General features: G+C 40.7%; 1 protein-coding gene across 2 annotated transcripts in view; it reads right to left on the reverse strand.

Moving 5' to 3' along the window:
- The window catches only part of LOC100380669 (myosin, heavy chain 9, non-muscle), a 32,478-nt gene extending 27,522 nt beyond the window's left edge, over positions 1-4,956 (reverse strand). For both annotated transcript variants that reach the window (XM_014203578.3, XM_014203577.3), the window contains exon 1: positions 4,683-4,956. The gene's annotated coding sequence lies outside the window, so the exon portion shown is untranslated. The remainder of the gene's footprint in view (positions 1-4,682) is intronic.
- Between the last annotated feature and the right edge of the window lie 4,274 nt (positions 4,957-9,230).

Raw genomic sequence — 9,230 nt, forward strand, 5'->3', positions numbered from 1 at the left:
TAGAGTTGGGCCTAATTCATTTATTTCAGTTGACTGATTTCCTTATATGAACTGTAACTCAGCAAAATCTTAAATTGTTCCATGTTGCTTTATTTTTGTTCACTATAAATTAAAAAGGACAACTATCCCCCCACCCAGCATAGGCCTAGCATGTATCATAAACCAAGCAGCAATCAGTGTTTTCACGGTTAAGTCTAGAGAAGTGAGAACAAGCCTTGTTTGTTTGGACCCCAGCCATAGATTAGTAATTTCCTGCTATTGTTGCATTCAGTGGAACCCTACAGGTGTGCGCTGCGAGAGGGAGGATGGGAAGGGGGCCCCAAATAGGAGGTATGGAGAAATTGGCAGAATGGAGTAGGAGGAAGGAAAGAAACAAGCAAGCAAACAGTAGAATACACCTAGTAGTGGGATTTGCACTAGGCCTTTTTAGCTGATACATTGGGTGTCCCTGCCAAGTCGACCAATCCGATTGACCCAATTCAAATCATATTGTTAAAGCCAGACTGAACTAAGGAATGAGTTTATTACATATAAATAGAAGTTGTTAGCGAGAGTAATGGCAGTAAAATAAAAGTTTGAGAGGTTGACTGGCAAGCCAGCCACAGTAAAATATGACTCAAGCCTGAATCAGAGAGCAAATACGAATGCACACACGTAATATCCTGTGTTTGATGTCTGCATTACTAAGAATCCATGATATCAAACCTGTTGTTTAAAATAGTGATGGGAAAGAAATGTACTTGAATTTGATTTTTAAAATCCAGTATTTTTCCTCCATAGCTTGTTCTCCATCTTATTAAAAAAAGGGAGCCAATTTGTTTATAGGACTCTTCCATGATGCATTTCTCATGCGCTCGCTTGTATCTCGGCAGCATACATATGGTGAGCAATATGTTTGGAACGTCAAATCCCCCCCCCAAAAATACATATATTTTTTTAATCACAGTACCGAATCGTAATACATATACAATTGTGAGGAACGCAAAACATATCGTATCGGCACCCAAGTATCATGGAAATATTGTGAGGTCCCTGGCAACTCCCAGCCCTAGTTTAAAGATGGAATCCGTATTAGGGGAAACAGCGCCAATGTCCGCCCCAGCAGTGTCGTTATCGTTTTGTGGAGTAACAGAGGTGAGGTGCGTCGAGCAGTGTAGTAAAAAAAAGTTGCAGTACATATTCTGCTGTTGCATCACGCATGCAATGACATCAGATGTAGAAAGAAACTCATTTACAGGAACTTTGTTAATATCCCAATCTGACATGACAGTTTCACCATTAACAGGCATTTTAATTTGTCCTGTATGTTTTTAAATTCATTAGGGTAGGGGGCACTATTTTCACCTCCGGATGAAAAGCGTGCCCAAAGTTAACTGCCTGTTGCTCAGGCCCAGAAGCTAGGATATGCATATAATTGGCAGATTTGGATAGAAAACACTAAAGTTTCCAAAACTGTTAAAATAATGTCTGTGAGTATAACAGAAATGATATGGCAGGCGAAAACCTGAGCGAAAAAAAATCCCACTTCCTGGATGGATTTACGTTTGTAGTTTTCCATTGACTGCCTGTACAGATTCCATTGACTTAGGACTCAAATTGCACTTCCTATGGCTTCCACTAGATGTCAGTCTTTAGAAATTGTTTCAGGCTTGTATTCTGAAAAATGAGGGAGTAAGACCACTCTGAATGAGTGGACACTGCAGTGTCCCAGAGGTTTTTCATGTGCGCGACTGAGAGCGTGGCTTTCTTGTTTTCCTTTTATATTGACGAAGCTTTTGTCCAGTTGAAATATTATTGATTATTATGACTAAAAACAACCTGAGGATTGATTATAAACATCGTTTGACATGTTTCTATGAACTTTACTGATACTTTTCGGACTTTGTCTGCCTTTGAGCCTGTGGATTACTGAGCAAAACCCGAACACAACGGAGGTTTTTGGATATAAAGAGGGACTTTATTGAACAAAATGAACATTTATTGAGTAAATGGGAGTCTTGTGAGAGCAACCATATGAAGATCAAAGGTAAGTGATACATTTTATCGCCATTTCTGACTTGTGTAACTCCTCTACTTGGCTGGTAACTAATGATTTGTCTGCTGGGCGCTGTTCTCAGATAATCGCATGGCATGCTTTCGCTGTAAAGCCTTTTTGAAATCTGACACCGTCCCGTGTGGCTCAGTTGGTAGAGCATGGTGTTTGCAACGCCAGGGTTGTGGTTTCGATTCCCACGGGGGACCAGTACGGGGGAAATTTTTTTATGAAATGTATGCATTCACTACTGTAAGTCGCTCTGGATAAGAGCGTCTGCTAAATGACTAAAATGTAATGTAATGGTTGGATTCTTTAAACTGATGTATAACACTTGTATGTTTTATGAATTTTTATAATGAGTATTTCTGTTTTTGAATTTGGCTCTCTGCAATTTCACTGGATGTTGGCCAGGTGGGACGCTACCGTCCCACACCCCCTAGAGAGGTTAAGCAGATTTTTAGGCTAAACTACATATTGTTCAAATGTGGTCGACCCACTGGTCATGAATTGGATACATTCTAGTAGGGAATCATTGAAACACAGTCAGTAACATGTAAGAAGATCACGACAAGTTAGACTAATCAGTTTATATCTAATAATAATGGTGAATGCCTTACCAATGAGCAAGTGTTGAAATCCAGAGGATTCGTTTCAGATGTTGCCAGGGGTTTGATTCACAGTTCAGTGCAGTGAAAGCACAAACAGGAAATTATGTTATTCTGACTAGGAACCAACACCCTGCGCTATTGAAATAGAAAGACACCAACAGAAAGAGACCAAGGATGTATGCAAGAAAGTCATGAACTTGACTGCATACTGTTGCCTTCAAAAGACAGAAACCCTGATCTAAGACATAGGCCTGTGTTTCACTTGAAATAACACGTTTGAATTAAAGGGCATGATATTCAAATGTGGCTATATCTGTAAGGCAGACATTCACTCAGTGCAGTAGGAACAGACTTTTGCACAGGCCTAGACTGAGCCATGTTCCTATATCAGGAGAATTGCCCAAGCTCACTGGAGAACCATGCGTAATTTGTGAGTCCCGGATTGCCTGACGACTCACACTGAATTCTTCCTCTGCTCTATATTTCGCTACACTTCAGCTTGAGACTGCCAACGTTGAAGTCGTTTGTGGTGACGTCAAAATTAAGGTGACCAGTGATTGCATCATCTCAAGCCAATCAGACTATCAAAGCCAATGACACTTCCAAGATGCTGCTTTACCAACTTGTGTTCTGGTCCAAACCATTGGTTTCTGGGACCAATCAGAATGGTTAGAATGGGTTTGTGTTCTAACAACCCAACTAGCAGGCGTAAAAGAAACTCCTGAAACTAGATGCCCTACATACTGGTCTTGACAAGAAGAGAAAAGACAACTTGGGGGAGGTTCTCTTCTGTAATGTTAAACCAATCCGATAAATGTGGAGGAGTTAAGATGGAGTCACATTGTTAACGTCCAAAAGTGGAAGTGGCATCACTGACGGTTTCCATTTGCCCTGAAAACCGGAACATCCCCTTGTTGGGGACTGATTCTAGAATGCTACCCTCTGCGTTGGGGAGGTACTCCGATCCAGACCCATTGTGGAGCAGAAACTAATGTCAGTGGGCGTGGCATTGCGTTTGGCCGGAGCAACGAGTTTGGGTAGCCAGGCAAAGTCCCCGAGGTCGAAATAAATCAGAATCAAAGTATTGCAGCAATCTATAACTTCACAACACAAAACACTGACCAAACCTAAATTACTGACAAAGCACTTCTTAGACTGGTGTCATTGCATATATAATGTCTGGTCGTGACACAAGGTTCAATAGGCCTACCGAGTAAAGTGAATCTAGTCTAATTTAGTTCAATTACGTAGGTCAAGAAAGATTACATTTTCTGAGTTATGATGATTTAAGTAATACATTAACTGTACACGACTGGCTACATTGCCATTTCACGCATAATGGATTCATTGAAGTGTAGGATGAAATACATGAGAAATGCAAACAAATTCAATGACGTAGACCTAAATTGATCAATCGAAGAACAGGAAGCGTGGACGTACACAGCGATTCAATTATAGAGTGACGTAATGGTGTGCAACAACACTCCCGGGGTACGTTAGCCTACAAACTTGTTTGCTTTCCCGGCGGTTGATCACACAGCGAGACAAACTATACAACATGTTAATCCACGATGAAATAGACACTTCAAAAGGGTTCTAACAGGACCGTGCTCATAGTTGATGCGTTCCATTATTTTGAGTTACTTTTCATTCCCTCCCTTTCTACAACTCATTCATGCGAATCACTTCCTGTAGTTAGCAAGTTAGCATACGTTACTTGCTACGTCTTTTCTCGCCATTGCTTCTTTAGTCGCTGATATAATCTTGCTTTGACACCGTGCCTGTTAAAATGAAACTACTTTCCACCTGAAATTGTATCAACTATGTAAACAAAAGTTGATACAGTTGGACGTTGAAAAGTTAACAATAATTCATACATCTGGGTTATGAGGTCCCACCCAGTGAGGTGATGAAGTTGCAGTTCTCGTCCTTCCTGGTTAGGTACACTTGCTCACCGCTAGACACAAGCATGTGAAGAACCAAGGCTGAAGGAAATGAGAATGTAGCTAGAATAGATATCTAGCTAGCGGGACTATTACCTGCTGTTGAGATGCAGAGGCTTTTGGGGTTGGCTAGCTACAACCGGTGGCTGAGTCTGTCTCCGTGTCGCCGCGAAACAAACTCCTTTTCAGTCGACAGCAGCCTCGCAAAGAACTCGGATCAAATTATAGTGTTCTCTTCTTCCCTCTCTTGCTCTCCCTCACTCTTTTTTTCTTTTTCCTTCTCTCTTCCACTAGCTAGTTAAATTCGCTCTTTGCGTTGTCAGTCGGGGTGCGGTCCAGAGGAGGAGGGGCCTATATGTTATGTCTCCGCCCTCCTGGCTTCTCCCAGCCAATGTTATAATAATCCTTACCGTCTGGGCCAATAATGTTATTGAAGGGGCGTTTCCAAGTGGAGAAACTACTGCCACTGGGCAAAAATAAATCTTGAACATGAAATAGTTGAGGGGAGGAGAAGGGGGGCACAGATAAGGTGGTGTTTAATGAAGGAGGTATGTGCACTGTAAGGATTTTTATGACCATATAAGTACCAGTCCATTCAGGATGGGCTACATCATCCAGGTTATCCCCGTGTGTCATTAGACTGGGGCTAGACTGTCTGCTTTGAAGCACACAGACACTGTTTAGAGCAAACCTACCAAGGTTCATGTCAAGGAATCTACCACTACACAAACTGTTTTACTCTTTATCCATTTACCTTTATTTTGACAGGTAAGTTAACTGAGAACACATTTTCAGTTAGTGATAGTATTACCATCACCGCACAAATAATAGTGATATTTAGGGACACAGAAACACTATTGTCCAGAAACATACTGAAACTAAAACCCCACTGTGGCATAATAAATGTAGGTGTATGTGCATATAAAAATACACACCAAATAGACAAACAACAATTCAGATAATTTTTCCACCCTAAGAAAAAATGTAATTTGCATGAAATTGGTCAATAGCAATCCACGTGACAGAAACTTGACTTGTGCAAATATAACAGTATTGCTTCCGTCCCTCTCCTCTCTCCAGGGACCCTCTGCACACATCAACAACTGCCTCCCACGAAGCATCGTTACCCATCGCTCGACAAAAGCCGCGGCCCTTGCAGAGCAAGGTGAACAACTACTTCAAGGTCTCAGAGCGAGTGACGTCACCGATTTAAACGCTATTAGCGCGGACCCCGCAAACTAGCTAGCCATTTCACATCGGTTATACAAAGAACTTATTGTGTGATTGTGTGAATTGATATGTTTCAGTTTATTGACAGGTAGACCTGGTCCACAGGGAAGTGTCTATTGTCAAACAAAAACAATGTACGATGCTGATATCATAGAAAGCTGTCAGTTGTGTGTTGCTGAATGATCAAAAATCTTCCAGGAAATATAAAAATGTACAAAAAAAACAATAACAACTGAAAGAAGGAAGGTAGATTCAACAAACACAAGTGCTTTCCTGTTGAGGTGCAAAAGCCCACTAAGCATTTACCGTCAGGGGTCGTCTTTTGGACGTCTTTTTCTGTCTTTTTTTGGTGCGGTCCAGAATGACCTTGATTTCAATGTCTACGGACGTAGATTTTTGACAATAGACACTTCCCTGTGTATCAAGTCTATCTGAACCAATCATAGACGTCTACACCTAGTGTATAACACATTAGGAACACCTTCCTAATATTGAGTTGCACCCCCTTTTCCCCTCAGAACAGCCTCAATTCGTTGGGGCATGGACTCTACAAGGTGTCAAAATGGTTCCACAGGGATGCTGGCCCATGTTGACTCCAATGCTTCCCACAGTTGTGTCAAGTTGGCTGGACATCCTTTGTGTGGTTGACCATTCTTGATAAATACACGAAACTGTTGAGCGTAAAAAACCCACCAGCGTTGCAGTACTTACACAAACCGGTGCACCTGGCACATATTACCATACCCTGTTCAAAGGCACTTAAATATTTTGTCTTGCCCATTCACCCTCTGAATGGCACACATACACAATCCATGTCTCCATTGTCTCGAGGCTTAAAAAGTATTATTTAACCTGTCTCCTCCCCTTCATCTACACTGATTGAAGTGGATTTGACAAGTGACATCAATAAGGGATCATAGCTTTCACCTAGATTCACTGTGTCATATACACTCAGTGTATATTTGGTTCATGGTCCTATATTTCAACGTCCACAGACGTCCGTACAGGCCTTGATTTGGGCCAAACATAGATGTCTATGTTTGGTTCAGACTTGACCTAGGCCGGCCTTCATTTTAACGTCCACGGACGTCTGGTCCCAACCGGCCTATATTTGGCCCAAACATAGATGTTCAGATTGTCTATACTTGGTTCAGATTTGGTCCATCCTGTACCAGACCGAATCTGAACCAATCATCGGCATCTATGTTTCACAAGTTTGGACAGCACAGTACAGCACAGTACAGTAGAGCACAGCAGTGTAAAGTATATTACATTACACAATACAGTAAAGACAAGTAAAGTATAGTGTACTGTATTTTATCCTTCTTTACTCTAATGTACACTACTCTACTGAACAAAACAGTACTGTACTCTGAATTAAACTCTACTGTACTGTAGTTTATGCTACTGTACTATACTCTACTGTACTAAATTAAACTCTACTGTACTCTACTGAATTAAACTATACTGTACTCTACTGCACTCTACTCTAATTAATTAAACTCTACTGTACTGTACTCACCTGAATAAAACTCTACTGTCCTGTACCATACAGTACTGTATTGTACTGTACTGTACTCTTCTGTGTTCTACTGTACTAAACTTTGCCATACAGTACTGTGATGTTCAAACCTGTGAAACATAACCTAGACGTCTGTGAGTCGTTCAGATTTGGATCTGATCGACACCAACCACATTTGTACTTGTTTGGGGGCGGAGCTCATTAGAATAATACCCAACATGCCTTGCAAGTGTGCTGTGACATTTACATTTTAGTCATTCAGCAGACACTCTTATCCAGAGTGACATAAAGTCAGTGCATTCAACTAAGGTAGATAAACAACAACATATCACAGTCATAGCAAGAAAAAAAAACTGTAACCTTTACACAGAATAGTATTGTAGTTGAACAAACTGTGTGCATGTTGACTTTGTTCACCCACACCCGAAGCGATCAGGCCTTGCCGGTTGAAATATCAAAACAAACTCTGAACCAATTATATTAATTTGTGGACAGGTCAAAAAACATTAGGTTTTGTTGTGGAATTGTTAGATGTTACCTGTTAGATAATGCTGCACTGTTAGATCTAAAAGCGTAAGCATTTTGCTACACTCGCAATAACATCTGCTAACCATGTGTATGTGACCAATAAAATTTGATTAAACATCTCTGGCAATTTAGCTAGCTAGCTTGCTGTTGCTAGCTAATTTGTCATGGGATATAAACATTGGGTTGTTATTTTACCTGAAATGCACAAGATCCACTACTCCAACAATTAATCCACAGATAAAACGGTAAACCGAATTTGTATCTCATCATCTCTCCTTCCTTCAGGTTTATTTTTCTTCTTTGGACTTTATATGACGGTTGGCAATTTACAGTGCATTACTTCAACTGACTGGACTGCGGACCTCAGTTAATCTTTCAATCACCCACGTGGGTATATGCTTCTAAAAAACAACGAGGATATGGCACATGGGTATATGCTCCTAAAAACCAATGTGGAGATGGGAGAGGCCGGACTTGCAGCACGTGAAGCGTCACAAATAGAACCAATTTCTATTTTAGTGCCTGGCTACGCAGACACTCCGCAAGCAGTGTGGGTGCAACGATTGAATAACATGTATGTGTACATTTATTTTGCAACGCTCGCGCACGTCAGCATGTCATGGTGTCAGTTTTAAAGCTTTTGAAAACGCTAACATAAGTGCATGTGATAATATAATAATATTTAGTTGCAATCTTCACTTTGCTCTTCTTTTCCATTTATTGGTGTGAAAAATGAATGTGTTTTATTGCTTACTTAATTGAGAATCTATAGCAGTTGAAATCTGGCCATAGAATCAATGATCGAAAAGTAAGTATTTTCAATGTCTGTAAATGACATGTTTTCACATTTTAGAAAACATGGACTGGAAAAGTCACGTTTTTTACTTTCATTCAACACCTAAGATGCACCTGATTTCAACGTCCGGAAAATGTTTATTTTTGACATCTGGAATATACGTCTTCTAACCTTCCATTCAGCACCTGAAATGAATGTGATGTCAACGTCTGGAAAATACTTATTTTCGTTGTAATTTTGCTTCCTGAGAGGAGTCTAGATACAGTAGCTGAGATTGCTAAAACTATGGCTGTAGTGAGAAGGGCAAGCTTAGCCCCCACTGGAAGCCAAGAGATGTACTATGGACAGCAGGCTGAAAAAGTGGAGAGAACCAGATTCACTCCCAAGTAGAGCACTGCTCTTTGTGTGTATGTATGTGTGTGTGTGTGTGTGGGTGTATATGTATGTGTGTGTGTGTGTGTGTGTACTAAGGCTGCACAGCCTGAGCACATCCAGATCTCTGGATAAGTTTGCCTTGAAAGGAACCTTAAAATAACAATACTGGAAAACATAAGACAACAATATCATC

Source organism: Salmo salar, chromosome 06 (assembly GCF_965601325.2).
Source record: "Salmo salar chromosome 06, fSalSal1, whole genome shotgun sequence".
NCBI lineage: Eukaryota > Metazoa > Chordata > Actinopteri > Salmoniformes > Salmonidae > Salmo > Salmo salar.